Source organism: Ursus americanus, chromosome 7, assembly GCF_024610735.1.
Source record: "Ursus americanus isolate L20-20 chromosome 7, mUrsAme1.1.p, whole genome shotgun sequence".
Taxonomy (NCBI): Eukaryota; Metazoa; Chordata; class Mammalia; order Carnivora; family Ursidae; genus Ursus; species Ursus americanus.
Window position 1 is genome coordinate 19,093,862 of NC_142133.1, and position 17,286 is coordinate 19,111,147.

General features: G+C 41.6%; 1 protein-coding gene across 9 annotated transcripts in view; it reads right to left on the reverse strand.

Moving 5' to 3' along the window:
• NRXN1 (neurexin 1) overlaps positions 1–17,286 on the reverse strand; it is a 1,098,989-nt gene that overhangs the window by 540,065 nt on the left and 541,638 nt on the right. The window lies entirely within an intron of this gene.

A 17,286-nucleotide genomic window follows, 5' to 3' on the forward strand; every position in this document is an offset into this window, starting at 1 on the left:
GCTAAGGCAACACACAGAGAGAGAGAGCTAATTCTAAAACGCACTTACTTCCTTTCCCCGCTTCCTGCCACAATCCTATTTTTTTCCTCTTGGCAAACATATGTGCCTGAACAACTTTTCAGAGATTACTGAAAAGAAGTAGTAATCTTTCCCTTGTGTTATTAAAGAGCAGAAAATATTGATTCAAGTAGTGCAGGATATAAGCCTCAATCATATACTAAGGTGGATGAGATTTTGATTTATAAGTAGGGAATGCATTCTCATTTTCATTCCTGAAGCTGCACTTAGCACCACCACTTAATACTGTCTTTATAAACTCTTCATATCGTAGATAGTGGTCTGAAGTCCCCTGGTGGGTTGCCCTATGAAGAGAACAAAGGAAACCCTTAAGTGGCCTGAGCCCCATGTAGCATTAGCACTTCATCAAAGATGCAGCTTCTCCTTTTGATCCTTGAGGTGATGGAAGTTAAAATGACCCATTAGCACTAATGGGATCTTGCAGGCAAAATCCTGTGCACGGAAAGGAGGATATACTTTTTAATGACCCTGTGTGTGAACAAAAGCCAGGATGGACATCTAGTAAGAGACAGGTTCCTACAGACTTCAAGCCAGTCTGTTACCCCTTCTCCAAGCTGATGAAGGGTTGATTTTTATTCCTAACCTTTAAGTAGGCCATGTATGCAATTGACAAGGCAATGATGGAACTGGGGCATTTTTAGCAGGAGATGCTGAGAACATGCATAAACCCAGATAACCTCAAGCATTTGGAAAGTTTTTTTTGTTTTTTTTTTTTTTTTAAGAAATCTCAAAATACCCTTTAGACTAGTGCAACATATACACACAGTCTCTCAAGACTGTTATCTGTGGAACGATCTGAGGTGATAACACAGGTATCCACACTCCAGCCGTTGTGCAGTAATGAGGAGGGAATCGCGCACAGGCTTTTCACTTACATGTGGCTAGAATCCTTGGCCTCGCCACTTACTGGTTGCCTTTGTGCAGGCACATTAAGTTACGTGACTTCTTTCAGAGTCAGATTCTTCATACGTGAAACGCCTACCTCGCCAGGCTGTGAGAATTACAGAGAAGGTGTGCGAGCACTGGGTAGAGCGCATGTACTCAGCACACGAGGGTTACTGGTGTGACGGGGTTGGTGTGTCTGGTGAGGACCGCACAGCTATAGTGTACCTCATTCTAGGTTGACTGTAGTGAGAGATACAGAAGAACGAGAAGTCTAGGCTGTCTCCTTGTTTCTAGTATAAATGGAATGACAAGATGTCAAATTTATGTCTCATTTTACTTGACTTAGTTTGCAGTCACGTGTATACTTGAAATATGCCTCGCCCTGTGCTGTAAGAAGCTCAAAAGGCTCCTTTGACGTTTTTGGTTACAAACTCACTGAACCTGATAACAAAAAGAAGACAATGACTTGGTAAATATCTTCTCATCTGATGTAAACAGATTAGGAAACACAAGAATTCTATAAAGCCCAAGGGCCAGGTCAAAAGATTCAAGCTAAATGTGCCTTATAAAACCAGAAAAATAAAAGGCTTGTGTGGACTTTGACTGTAACGTGGAACATCACGGAAGAGTTTAGACCAGAAGAAAGTATAGGATACATTACTCCGTAATAGCACAAATGTAGCGCCCGGCCTGGAGAGGAGCACAGATAAAATAAATACAGCATTCAAGAAAGTATAAAGGGCCAGACTTGGCTGGAAGGCAGGAGTTTCCACAGGGGCCATGATAAATACTGTTGGATAAGTAAAGTCAAAGCCTATTGAGTAACACAATAGAATTTACGACTATTGGTTTAAAAAAAAAAAAAAGACAATGAAAAATTCAAAAATATAAGTCATGCGGGCTAGGAGAGAGCAGAATTTGAAGCAGTGATAATTTGGACAGAAGTGAGGGAACTGCATTCAACACTAAACATGTGGAATTTGAGTAGGAGTGATTCCCTAGGGATCAGATGATATGAACCAGGGTCTTCAGAAAGAGATGCTGAGGCTGGGAGGGGCGGCTTGGGAGCCATCAACCAAAAGCAGGTAAATGAAGTGGTGTAAGACTTTTTCTCTTTTGTTAAAACAGGGAGCATACGGCAATTAGAGCGAGGACTCCAAGCTCTCTGCCTTACAGAAGCAGAATGCAAGAGTCAAGGTATAATTAGTTCTTTGACTCAGCTTTCCTGTTTATTCATATGAATTTTTTTTTTCGGTGCTTCTTAAACATCTCACTTTCCTTTTAATTAAAAAAGAGCATACATTAAAAAGAACAACTGCTTTGTGGATTTGGATGGCTAAGACTCTAGGGAAACTTAAGAAGGCTCCCGCAATCTCTTGTAAGTGGCAATTGGGGGGGGGGGGGGGAAGACTGAAGTAATTCCTGCTGCCTTTCTTTCCTGCTGGCTGGACTGGAGAAAGTACAATTCTGGGGGCCTTGCTTTGGCAGGATTGGACCTTGGACAGCAAACTGGGGCACAAGTCTTAACTTTTCTTTCAATTCTTGTTGTGACTGGCTGGCAGAAAATGTGCACTCAGACTAGGCTTATTTCTGAGAGTTATTCTGTTGGAAAAGTACCTTCCCTTACCCCAGGGAACAAATGAACTCTGACCCCAAATTTGTATCATCTTTAATTTTAATCTTCTGTTGCACATCTACAAACGAACATCTGCAGGTCAGATCTTGACCATATACTTTAATACGTGCTTTTCTTTGGGAGACAAATTAAATCTAGACCAGTTTTTACAACAGGTGTGCCCTGTTATAAGAAAAAAAAAAATCATCTTTAATCCCCAGGGAACAAATACTCATTTATTTACTTTATGTTTGGTTTTTTGCTTTTCTTTTTTTTTTTCCTGGGGAGAAAGCTGAAATTACTATTTCCTCTGACTGCTTAAATAAATTATGTTAAATTACTGAGGGCAGAAGCAAGGGGAGTCATTAATATTTCTGTAACACATTTAGGCTTAAGAGTAGACAAATGGAAACTTATAACAAACCACACGTGGGATTAAACAACAAGCACCATTCAAGACCACATCTAAGATCAGAAGACACCAAATGTTCAATATTGAAGTCAAAGTTGGCAATTTGAGTAGATGTTTTGCTCTGAGATAGAAGATCTGTGTCTTTTATAGGTCTCTTTAAAAAAAAAAAATCAGGTTAATTTTAGAAACTCTTTGCTGAGGAGATGCTCAGTGGTCACCAGTTTGATTTATTCGTTATTCCTCAAGTTCTCTATACTTTAGTCTTCCTTGATATATGAGGTTTAGTCCTAAAACAACCTGGCTTTAATTCTGTGGTAAACACCTGTAAATCCATATCTTTAGGCTTACCCTGGCTTTCTAAGCCTCAGCCTAAAATCAAGCCATCATCTCTCCCCTGCCCTCGGAAACTACTTCTAGACATCCCTATTTACAACATTCACATTTCTCACCTCCCTGCTACCCAAATTGAAATTTCAAATCATTTTTAAACTGTATTCTGTATCTCACACCTTTCATTAAAATTATTGCCAAGAACCGATAACTCAGCTTTGCCAATATCTCAGATATTTGTCCCTCCGTTTAAAATTTTTTTTCCAGTTCTTGTCTACCTTTCTCCTCATATACTTTTCATGCCAGAGCCTGTCATCTACTGTCCCAGCCGCCATCTATCCTCCCCATCAACACCATATCGGTCTTCTCCTGTGTTCTGATCACTTCCATACTTCCCTCCAGCTTCTAAATAAAACCAGAGGCTTAGCAGTATTCGAGTGTTCATAACATTTTGAACCTCTTCTCTGACAATCACCATATATTTCCCCAGTTCTTTGTGTGACTATCTTATCTTCCCATAATTTTATAAATTCCTTGAAAAATGATCATGAGCTAAGCATCTTTATGTTCTCATTTTCACTTGGTAATGAATGGATGGACTGGCGGGTTTGCACTCACTAAATAATCACTTGCACAATAAAGACATAGTGAAGGTTTTATGAATATAGCAGTCATGTTTGTCCCTCATTCCCTCCACCTGAGAAATAATGAAGTAAATTTTGGGGAATTTTTCTTTTACTGACTCCTCTCCTGAACACAGAAGTGAAGCCATCCAACTCATTAAGACAATTCAATGCAGTGGCATCTTTTCTCCATTCTAATAAAGTCATGCATGATCAATTTTTTTTAAAGATTTATTTGAGAGAGAGAGAGCACGAGAGAGGGCACATGGGAGCATGAGCAGGGGATGGGCAGAGGGAAAGGGAGAGAAAGAATCTCAACCAGACTCCCCTGCTGAGCACAGAGCCAGAGGCAGGCTCGATCCCACCACCTGTGAGATCACAAACCCAGCCGAAACCAAGATCCTACACTCAACAGACTGAGACACACCCAGGCGTCCCAATCCATGATTGATCTTAAGTAACATATATTGAATTGATTTGCAGAGGCAGGCAAAGACAGAAGCGCAGAAAGAGTTTAGGCTACCAATGTGTGTTGAAGAGCACCCCTTCAGGAGTGTTTTGCAGTTAAAATAAGTGCAAAAATCTTTGTGGGAAATTAAACTCCAGCCCACCCTGGCCCTCTGCCTCATTCTGTCTCTGGCTGGTCTGCCATTCTCTGCGTTGCTCCATAAAAACACAGGATATAATTCATGTGGCCTCTGTAGGTGCGCTTCACGCTGTGGACCCTTCACACTATTTCTCCAAGCTCTTCTATTCTGTCACCCTGTTGGCATCACAGAAAAGCATGCATTTACTGCTTGTGGCCATAGAACAGCGCCAAGCTGACTTTGTGGACTCCTGATGCTCTGCCCTAGTAAATCTGTTCATCCCGATGTGCACTATGAGTTTGCAGGTGTCTCGCTCCGTGCAGCCCTTGGGCCACCACTCAAGGACTCCTAGGAGTAGAGTCTTTCTGGTCTGCGGCTACTATCACTTAGCTCCTTGCCAGCCACAGGTATCCCAGATCCTGCAGCAGGCTCCCACATCCAGCAGTAGACTGCTTTTGCTAAGAAGACTCTCCATTTCACAAAAATCACAGAGACAACTGAATTCAAATGTACAGATCCCTGTCTGGGCGAGAGAAAGAGAGCCTCCCCACAGCTTTGAGCCCCAAGCATTGCCATGGTCAAAACCAGAAAAGATGGCATTGACTTTAGAGTACAGCAACGACTGATGTTGGTGCAGTATTCTAAACTTCAGTGAGCACTTGGCCACGTATCATTTCATTTGATTTTTGCCTGTTGAGCGACAAAAGGAATAATGGTTATCTTGGAAACATGTCACAGATGAAGACACTACGATTGAAGGCTACAATGCCAGAAAATGGCAGGGCCTGATTCCAAGCACAGGCTCCCTGAAACTATGATGATTTTCACTGACTCTGCACTGGTTTATACACTGTATACTCCAAGTGGCAAGTGGCCAATTTGGATAGCTCCATGACTACAAAATACAGGAATGTTTTAGAGTATCTTGGCCAGTGGAGGAAAGTAACAGTAATAAATGTTAGCAGGAGTCCGTGCACACTAACACAGATGCCCAGGACAACGGGAGACTCAACTGCATGTTAAATGAGTAATCTCATCAAGACAAAATCAATTTGCTTCTGCATTAATATTAGGTATCAAAATTCTGATGAGTGGGTAGAATTCTTAGGACTCCCCAATTTGGTTTTTAGATATGGTAGCTATTTTTCAATTGCCTCCTACAAAGAGTTAAGTAGGACACCTGCATTCATCGATGGCCCAGCTTAATACTTGTGTATGAACAGGTAGAGGACGGGGGCTCTGATCAAGTCACATTCAGACTTTAATGTTTTCCTTGTGGTGAGCATTAGGAGTTAATAGTGACATTATGTTTATAAACAGGACATATAAGGCTTTCAACATTCTGAAATTTTTGTTTCTGATATTTTCAAAACACACTTGCCCAAAAAAAGAATTTTTGTTTTAAAAGTAGGATTATAAAACTTACAACACAAAGACAGATTCTGTTTGTGTGTTTGGCCAACAGACTGCGAGGAAAAGCTGGTGGGCATGCTAAATGGGAAATAATAAAATGAAATCGCTACGGAGGTGTGTGTAGCCACCCATCTTCTTTTAAACCCACTCTATGCCAGTGACACCATGGCAGATGGGAGACAAGTTCAGGCATATAAATTCATGCCAAGCTAACTTTGTCTCATGGCTTTGTAAATTTGCCTTTAGGTGAAAACACAGTTCAGATACTATCATTACTTTTCCTGTTCCTCATCCGATTGACAGCCAGTGCAGATACCTTAGACATCCTCTTAGCATCAGACAGTCCTGTCACCATTTCCTGTTTCATTTTTCACTCAGTGTGTGATGCTCTCTGGGACTGCGCACGGCGTGCAGAGGTTCTCCATCTCAAAAATAATGTCGCACCTTAAACATGCACAGAGCCACCCTCTATTCTATTTGATCCTCACACCAGTTCTTCACGATAGGCAGGAAGTTATTATTAACCCCACGTGCAGGTAAGCAAACCACCCTTCTGAAAAGGTAAGTTAAATGCCCAAGGCAATGCAACGTGTACCAGAACGATGCTGGCACCAAAACCTCCAACTCCCAGGCGACCTCTTCTCCCGCTACACTACACGGCCTCCCATTTCTGCTAAAAACCATCTCCGTGACAGGAATAGAACAGGTGGAGGAGTTTAGAAATGACTATTCCTGAAATTAACAGAGACGTGTAACTAAGGGACCAGTAAGAGGACCTGTGCAAATCTTCTCTTTCCTGAGATTTTGAGTAGTTCTGTATAGCAATTTGGCTTTGCTTCTTTTTCAAAATAACTTTCCTTAACTCAAAGAAAATTTCTTTTCCTATTTCAAAATAAAGGAACATTTATTTTGGGTGGGGAAGATCTAGTGCTATACAGGGTAAGTTTAGAAGAACAGCTCTTCCCCATAATAATGGCCTGTAATGCAGGTCAAAAAAGTGGCAGCTGTCTCAAGTAAGCTGTATAGAATAGAAGAGGGTAAAGCCACCAGTGGTTTTTTTTTGGATCGCCTGGAAGGACAAAAATGATATAAGTACACCAAAAAAACTTTATGGACATTGCCAAAAATCTTCTAAAATACATGAGCTTTATAGAGTCAAATAAAAGTCTTATTTTTCTCCTTAAGTATCTGAACTTTATATATATATTTTTTATTTCAAAGAAGGGATTCCTTCTGTGCCTGAAAGATGGAATATTCTCAATCAGGCTATCAAATCCCACTAGAATACTATAATTCTCTACTGCATATCTCCAAATACTTTGTTCCTCCAATATTTAAATTATTCTTAAAGAGAAAAGCTCATACTTAACAACAATGACAAAAAGGGAAACAGGGAGGTGTGGGCAACCTTCCCTAAAGGCTAACACAATGGAGGGCTCAACCACAGAATGGACTGCAAATGGCCTATAAATAAAAGCTAAGGACTGATTGACAGGCTATTGTCCGATCATCCAACCAAGTACTTAATTTGCTTGGGCCTGTTTTAAGTACCTATAAACGTAAATGTCCTATAGAATACATATTAAGAACATACAACAATTGAAATTGTTGGCTATAATGCCTGAGAAAGACTTCAGAGGCTGAGGGGAGAGAACCAATATATAGGTTCCAAGCAAGCATATGTGTGGGAAGATCGTGTAGAAAATGAAAGTAGAAATATCCAGTTCTCCTGTAATTACCACAAGTGAAATTTTCAGCGCTACACAATGTAGTCATGTACAAGTTTGAAGTTTTATATGGAGAGGGGATTTTTTTTATTAAATATCATTTTACCCTAAGATTTTAAAAAAAAGCAGTATCTTTCACTCTAGACATTCCGAAGAAATTCCTTCTTATGTGTTGGCAAATACACATAGTAGTATTTAAATACTTCCACAAACCTGGGTTCAAATTCTATTTCTAGGCAACTCACTCAGCCTTCCTGAGTCTCTGTTTTCGCATCTGTAACATGGAAACACTAATATCTCACTCATCTAATTGTAAAGATTAAGAAGCCACACCTGTGAAAAAGAATATCAACATTGAAGTCCTGGCTAAAAGGCCAACATGACAGACAGCTCAATGTGAAATTCACATGCTTCCCGACTGCAAATAATTTTTTAAAAAGTTCTGTAATGTAAAATGATTATAGAATTGTCTTAACAGTGAACCCAAACATTTCCGCTAAGCCAGTATATGGTACAAATACATTCTGAAGTGTTGGCTTGAGGTAAAAAATAATATTGTAGCTTGATTATATTTGAACATCATGCTTATTTAATGATTTCACATTTAAGCCCTTAACACAGTGTCCGACACATAGGTACTCAATAAATGCCATTATTTATTAAGTTACTAATTATGATGCTGATGGCACTAATGAAGGCACTAATTATACATCTCTGAACAGAGAACAAAGACAAGTGCCAGGCCAGGAGACAGTTGCTTTCACAAAACCTCTTTGCATAGCGCCCTGTTGCTGTGCATGATTCAAACTTGTGTCCCAGCAAAAGTATAAATAATTCTGTCTCAGACCATCCAGCTTCTCAAAAATAAACAGACTCGTGCGTGTCCAATTTATAAATGCCAAAGGTCTGCTGTGTGGTACAGTACATTAGCACAGGACCTTAAAGGGCTTGGGCAAGTCTTTTTCCAGTCCTGGAGCTTCAAGGGGCACCGATGGTGAGCAATGTGAGTAGTAGGTGTAATGAAGTAAGAGTGGGTAGGAGCAGGAGAGGCGGGGGAGCCTCCTGCAGCCTGCCTCAGAATGTTAATAAGCAACCTCTAAGGAACCTGGAAAAAGTGGCCTAAATATTGCCAATGCCTGTCCTACCCAGGTGGGCCTTACGAGGTCCCCTTCCTTATAAACCCTTGAGCTTCAAAGAGCACTTCGGCTGATCTTGGGCACTGTTGTGAGAAGTGAGATCTCATGTGTGAGGTATTTATAACCATGCATGGGATATGAAAAGCCCTCAGAAACGGTTAAAATAATTATTATAACTATTTAATATTTAATATCACTATAATTACTGTTTAGGTGAGATGTTTAACCTCCCTAAAACCTTACCTTAGTTTTATCGTCTGTAACATGGAGCTTAGTACAGCAACCTCACCACTTTGTCATGAAAATTGAAGAGACGATCTATGTAAATCTCTTAGCTGATGCTTAGCAAAGGGTATGCCATGATTGCGAGCACCGTGATGTACCCTAAGGACATACATAAAATAAATAGGAGGGATGCTATTTCACCTAAGTCCATCTGACCCCAAAGCCTGTGTCCTTAATTATGATGCTATATTGCTTCTTGCTTATCCTCAAGAAAAACCACAATAATTAATTGCAAAGGTCAAGAAAGGGGCCCTTTTAAGGACGGAAAGAGAAAGCCACATTAATGTGGCATTAACAAGAAAGCTTGATTGAGCTAATGCAGTTCCAAAGTAGTATTGGAGGTGCCCTCCAGTGTGTCAAAATACCGGGCCAACAGCAGCACGGCGCCACAAAAAATGTGCTTTGCTACAAGAATCAAGGTTTCGGGGGCACCTGGGTGGCTCAGCTGGTTCAGCGTCTGCCTTCGGCTCGGGTCATGACTCCAGGATCCTGGGATCAAGCCCCCCAGCGGGCTCCCTGCTGCTCCCTTCTCCTTCCTGTCCTGCTCCCCCTTGCTTGTGCACACACACTCTCACTCTCTCTCTAATAAAATCTTAAAAAAAAAAAAAAAAAAGAGAGTCAGGATGGCAGAAATGGCTCTGAAGCATCTCTGTACAGTGGTAGGGGTATCTTTGTCCTAAGACCAACTCATTTCCAGTCTATTCTAATTTTGAACGATGGCTCAAGAGGAATTGTTCAGGATTAAAAGGAGAAACTAAAAACTACTGTGACCTCTGGGTTACAGTAAAAGAGGGCTGGATCCGCATTATTACTAAATTCTAACTAAATGGAACCACCCCTGAAAGTAACAGTGATATTTACTTTTGAGATCTATAACGAACCAATGTAATATTACCCACAAGTCAGCCATGGCCGCTCTGTTCTTTATAGATCTAGAAGGGCCGGTTTAAATCTTTCCAATTCCATAGAGGATAACAATCTAGCATTCTCATTCCCTTGTTTCCCAAAAATCCAGTGAGCTTTTGACTTCTGCTTCTGGCTTTTGTATCTAATGTGCTGTCTCTGACCCCAGATCAACAGTCCCACTCCATCCACAGAATTTTGTCCATGCAAGTATTTGCGAATTTAGTCATATGAACATTCTGGTGCCATGCAAAGCCCAGTTTTCTACCATCTTGATGGCTGTAGCCCCCCACCCCAACCCCTGCTCCAGAGCAAGGCAGACACACCACCTTGATTTTTGCATTGGAGCTTACAGATGACCTTTCAGAGCCTTTGATGGCTCCACTTATACTCCCAAGTAGTCTGTCCAAATATTTCTTCAAACAAATCCAGAGAATTCATATTTGTACAGTATGACCCTGCCTCCTGCCATCGCTCATCCTGGTCACAGGAAGGATGTTATGTTCCAGTCAACTTTATTCTCCAAGAATTTGGCACTAGGACTCCTAAACTCAAGTGAGTCTCTCCTGGGTGTTGGAATTGCTCAGGTGTGAAAAGCCAGGTCCAGGAGTCCCTTTTCCAATGTCTATGATAGCAGGGAAAGCCAATCTGCAGAGAGGGAAATAATGAGAGCTTTCTGGGGAGCCAAGAGAAAGCAAGTCATAGCCCCAGTGGAGACCAAGAGTAAAGATGCTGGCTTGTTGCTGACAGGTTTCCCAAATATGGCTCTCATGAGGTCAAGTCTTAAACTTTCTCTGGCCCTTGTGTTCCTTGAATGATACACTTCGTATCACTTCTTTCATTAAAATTAGTCTGAATGGGTTTATGCTTCTCTGAAGACCCAAGTACTTCTTCAGTGAGAGAGATGTTCCAAACTTAGTTTCTCAGATGGTTCTAACACAGGGAGCTCTTGACCAAGAAGCCCAACTTCTAAGAAGACATCTCAGCTTCATCCCAGGCATACCCTGAAGAGGGACGGCCATTGAAGGCCTAGCTACAATGAGGTGAGGTCTTGTGAGCAGTACCTGACCCTTAAGAACCCACCTCAGCACTTGTAGGCACTTTCTCCTCCACAGCATAAATGTCACCAGCTCTAAGAGCTCATCTTGTCTAATCACTATCCTGTTGGGACATGGTAAATGGACACCTTGTCCAAAAGGCATTTGAGCACCTGATTCAGATTTCCAGGAGCCCACACTTTGCTGTGGGAGGACTAGGGAAGGCTATCTCTGCTGGAACATGACCTCCTCTCAGCTATTCCAAGCACACAAGCCAAGGCCTGTGGGTGTCAGAGCTCAGCCATTCATTGTCAAGGGTGAGCAGAAACCAGCATGGGGGCTTTCAGCACCTATATCACCTGTCCTCAAGCAACTGCAGATTGGAAGGGTTGGGGTCTTTAAAGCTGCATCAGAAATAAAAAGCCAATAGGTGACCCACACACCACCAGTCTCCATCTTGAGCCTAGGCATGGCCACATGAAGAGTCTTCTCCAGTAAGTCCACGGAAGTTCTCAGATTTCTTTTCAGCATGTTGCTCCAGGCTTTCGCCTGCAGCCAACTGAGTTGCTATGAGCAATAAAACTTGTCTTCCCTAGCCTATTGTAAAAAGTGTTAAACTGGGAATTAGAAGACCAGATCTAGAAACACTAATTATCTGTACGGCGGTGCTGGCACATCTCCCCTGAGCACACTGGTCTCATGTGTAAAAAAAAAAAAAAAAAAAAAAAAAAATACTCACATCAGTTTGTCTCTAAGATTACTTTGAGCCCTAAGCTCCTATGATCCTAATGGTGGAAATGTAAACTTCAAATAATAGGTTTAGAGGGTGTAGAAAAATTTAAACATAGAAAACCTATGCCTGATGTGGAAGAGACTCCAAAACTAGTACAATAAGTGGAGGAATACAAAAGAAAACAGAATCGTTGACTGGGAATAAAGAACTTGAACTCTGTTCAGTTGTGTAAGTTGGTCCAAGGGTTACAGAGAAGCAGAAGGAGAAACTTCCATGCCCAAGGTCAGAGAGCAGGTCCAAGACAACTGGGCATGGGGAGGAGACATCTCACGGGGAGAGAGGGTGACAGTGAGATTTTAACACACTGACAACGGCCTTGCAGTAAAGAGACCAGATGAAGACCGATTTCTGCAAAGCCTGGGAATCCAGTGGAGACACCAGGAGAGAAACAATAGTTTCATAGCTCTAATTGTCTTTCAATTCTTGTGTGGGAAACAGAGTAACAGATGTCAAGTCTTACTTTTACATACTTAGAGCCTGACTGTCTCTGTTCTGCACTGTGGTGATTGCCTCCAAAGTCGTCTCTCTCCCCCAGCTTGCACCCATCCTCTGCAGCAAAGCCAAAGGAAGGACTGTAGAATGCACGGTGAACTCTACCCTCCTGCTTAAAATCCCTTCATTCCCTCCTCATCACCTCTGGCATGACACTCGTGAACCTTCTGAAAAAGGAAATCACCCCGCTCCCTTCTAAGAAGTTCACAGAGCCTTTCAGCCCACGACCTCCTTCCCAGGGGTCATCTTTCAAGTTCAGGTTTTATGCCAATGCAAATCTAGTCTGTGTGTACAGCTACTCGGCCAGAGGAAGTGAGCCTAACCCACAACAGCAGGGGTAAAGCCCATGAACTTGTGTTCTAGAAAGGTCCACTCACTCTATGAGATCACATCTTTGGGGGAATTTGAAAGGGAGATGAAGAGAGGGAGAAGGAGACAAAGTGATAATGCCCAGGAACAAAAGCAATGGTTTGAAGCCATGAGGCAGAAGCCAAGAGTGGGAAAAGTCAGGCATCAGACAGAAATGATCTCAGTGGGAGTAGACACAGCTGATAGGGGGTCGGCCATGGAGCTTGGAATTAGGGAGCGGTAGATATTCATGTACAAGGAAACAACTAGGAGGGTTGCTCTTGAGATCCCAGTACGACAATCAGAATAAAGTCCTTATTCTCTAAGTAGCCTCGCTGTTCATCCTCTGAAAGGATTTCTTATATCTCTTCCTAATGGATCCTTAAAATAATCTCCCATTAACTAAAGTAATGTGAATAGATCTCGGCTCCTCACAAATTAAAAAAAAAAAAAAAAAAAAAAAAAGAAAATCCAATAAAGACTGCTTAACCAACGGGACAACAGACACTTGCCTCCAGTTTCAATGCTGTCTCCTGCTTTAAAAGGCTACTCTCAAAGTTGGACTCCTCTCTGAAAGTTTCTTTTCGAGTAAATTATCTGGGCAAGGCATATAAGCTGAAAATACACAGCTCGGGCATATTGAAACATGATCAGGACGTGGGAATAAAATCGGAATCATGAAAGAACAGCAGCAATGATTTGTCAAATAGCAACATTAAAGGGTAGAGAGAGGGGGGGCGTAGGTGTTATATTCAGGATTGCAGAGGGTGGGCAGCTGAGTGAGACCGTGTAGGATCAAGACGAATCTTTGCTGAGAGACGGAATGTATTTGAAAGGACAGCCCTGATTGGTTGTCTCTGATTATGGAAACTTTTAGTGGCCTTGGTAGCAGGATAAACAATAGCAGGTGGCTGCTTTCAAAGTAAGATTTAAGGAGGAATATCAAGAAGGTTAAAAAGCAGATAATGGTCAAAAGGAGAGAAGAGATAAGATAGGAAGACCAAGGAGAGCCTGCTCAAAGCCCCTGGGGGCAAGGAATGGGGTCCCAGTGGGAGAACAAAGGGCAACACTCTGCCTAGGCTGACCTAGCTGTGGTCGGTACTTGGATTATTCAATTGTAACTAGTTTGCTAAGTGGCCACCTGAGGGCACTGTATTCCTTGCGCTCAGAAATCTATTTTTTTCCCCATCAAATAAGTTTATCCTTTAGCAAATTGAGGATAATTTAAGTAATGCCCTAAAGAGGGGTGCCCATGGAAAATGGGGGCCAAAGACAGTCCTTTCTGCCTATGTTTGTTGTTTTACTAGATTAATATATGAGCAAGACTGAACTTAATTCAAATCCCTGGGTAACTGCAAGGATGAAATAACATAACTTTGTTTAAATCTATTTAGTGTTTAGCAGAAAGTCAATAAATATTAGCTCCTTCTCATACACATACATATACAAACATACAAATGTGCCAAATACAGGAACAAGAGAAGGAACATAAGGAAGAATTACATGAACCCTTTCTCTCTCTAAAGGGGGCAGGACTCAGAAGTCCCACAATGAATGTGCAGCTGCACTAGGAAATCATTGCAGAGAGCAAATTTATGCGGCTCTTTTCATTGCATGTTGCAGCTTGTACATAATAGCCAGAGGGAATAGAACACAAACAGCTGGGAAATAAAGATGAAAGCAAAACTCTATCAGCAGGGAGAGACACAGAACCCCCCGAGAACTCGGCAGTGCTACGAAAGATAATTTAAACAAGGTCACCTGCATGGAATTCCTCTTCTCTGAGAAAGATCATTAGACTCCTGCCCGTTTCTGACCATCTCCAGCGGAGTCAAGGTGGGGAATGGGATAAATGGTCCCTAGCTTGCAAACGTCTACACTAAATCCCTGTCTGTATAATGACACAGAGATACAGATAAAAGCGTGCGTTATTATGAAGGCCCAAAACATTATTAGATGGCTGAAGACAAAGAAATTCTGCTTCAGCACAAGCAGAGCTTGTTGAAGTTCCCCCCCAACCTCAGTCTTGTTTGGCAGATTTTGTGGCTTGATGCTGCCCTCTAGTGTCTTTCTATGGTATGGTAACATGAGGAATAAAAATACTTCAAATAATCCTGAAGCCACCAATGTCTCTTTGAGCCAGGCCTGATAAAACAAAACAAATAAAATTCTAAAATACAATTAAAACCAGGATTTGTACTAAATTCAAAAGTGACTTAAATTTTGCTTCAACGTGGACATTGCATCCTTTCAGGCTTCTGAAACACATGGCATCTAGATTAGTGAGTGCTCTTCAAAAACAGACACCGGCCGTCTCCTGCACATTACTGTCAAATGATTACTGCTTCAGTCTGTCTGAGGCAGGACCCAGAAACTTGCATTTTATGGACCCCACCACAGGACTCTGAAGTAGTCCAGTTGGCTGACCTCACTTTGAGGAGAAATAAGATTATGGCAGACACTTAGAGTGTAAATAGGATAACTTTCTTTTCATTCTTTAAGGGGAAATATACATGAAATAAAACCACCGACCAAAATAGGTCACCTTTCGTGTTTCCCATATTTGGAGTGTCTGAATTCTACGTGACGAGCATGCTAAGAAAACAATGCTGGTCAATTCAGAGAGAAGAGGTCCTGTAGATGCTCTCCTACATCGGTTAGCCCTCCCTAATTCCAGTGGGCATCCAGGTGGGAAGGAGAAAATGCCTAGTTGTTTTACTCATCCTTCTGAAATCCCTTAAACACACCTTCCTCTAAAAGTCCTCCTGTTCTCTGTCCCCTAAATGACCCAAGTCCATTTGCTCCATGGGACAGAAAGCTTCTCATGACAGGAACTCTTTCTTCCTCTTCAAAAACTCAGTAAATACTCCTCATCTGACCAAGGCCTCTCACCACACACACCAAAATTTGGTAATGATGGAAGCTAGGCGATGTGTTACCACATGCCCACGCTCTCAAGCTCCTTCTAGTCAGTGGCACACGCAGCAAGCGGCTTCTTTGGGGCGATCGTCGCCACTGGATCACACATTCAATTTATAAGCCCACACCTTTGGCTTTTAATTTTTAAGTTTTAATTTTAGGAATTTGCTTCCATTTTCTGGCATAGTCTGATAAATTTGTAAACATGCAGGAACTTTATGAGGAGAAGGGGGATAGTCAGTATGGAATCTCTATTCACCTGGGAACTTCGCTTCAAATTTAAATAGTGTTTTGGTTTTTTTTTTTTTTTTTTAAATACAGACGCGCTCAGTCAGAATTCAATGCTTAGTATCTTAATATTATATAAAATGCACTTTTTAACTCATAGTTTTAGTTTTTGCATTGTGGATAAAGCCCTTCTTACATTCGGAATCATGAAACACTGACTATTTTAATCAAAATCAGCTCTGAAGGTCACGTAGACCTGTAAAAGTCCCCTCCACCACTAGAAAGAAAGCTATACCATGACCTATTACCCTCATTTCAATTTTTTTAATGAGCCATAAGCAAATATTTACCTCAGGAGACAGAGTCCTAATTGTCCAATGAGATAGAACCTTACTTCGCTATACCCTCAATGTGTACGTAGGTCTGTGCAGGTCACATGCTTCCACCAACCACAAACTGCTTCTTTTCCAGCCACTTCAGTGTCCCGCACAGTGTCCACAGTTTCCAGTGACATTCATTTATGCTCACTGAGGTCTCCCCCTCCACAAACAGGACACCATCTAGATTTAGCTTTGGTGGCTGGCGTGGCCAGCACACTAAATGTCACAATCTCTCCCTTTCCTTGACAATTACCACCTGAACACCCTGAGCAAAACAGGGGTACTCACAAAATACGAAAACACGGAAAATGCACTCCATTCACTTTAGTCAGAAGAAAGAGAAAGAGCTTTAGCCTGTTAAACAGCATTTCCTTTGAATTTCATTTTCCTTCCTGAGCTAAGCTATTAGCTGTGTGGACACAAACAGGATCGCTTTGAAGTTAACAAGAGGCCCACTCTGAAAGAAGGAAGACAGCCATTATCACACATTTTATGTGTTGGACAAATAGAGTCCTGGGATTGTAAATATATTCTTCAATTACAGGACGTGAAACACTTTTCTTTCTTCCTTCACCTGATTTAGAAAGAGCCTTTTTTTTTCTAGAAAGAGTTCTGTTGGATTTTCTCTTTCCATTTCTCTAACTTCCCCATGTATTTACGTTTTGAATCAAAGGAAAAGATCCCATCAATACAAATCAACAGCCCTTATCAAGCAAAAATGTGAGCACAAAGCCCCTGCAGGGCTTTGGGATGCATAAGGGTAGAGGAGCAATGGAGGGGGCTTGCGTCAGAACGTGGGGTGGGGGGTGTATTTACTGTGGCAGTTGTTTTATCCCTGGGCAAGCCATTCAAAGCTCAGATTTCTACATACATAATAAAATGCTGATAAAACTTCATCCAATGCTTGCTGCCATGTTAAATGAGATGGGATATACGGATATGTTCTTAGTGAATCACAAAGGCTCATTCAAATAGAAGCTTCTGTTATTTTCTCCGTTATTGACATGTTTTCTAAGCATTTGTCTTGCTCCCTTGAGAAATCAATAGGGAAGGAAAAAGTCTGTTAAACTTTCTTAGCAGCTGGTGATGGAAGCT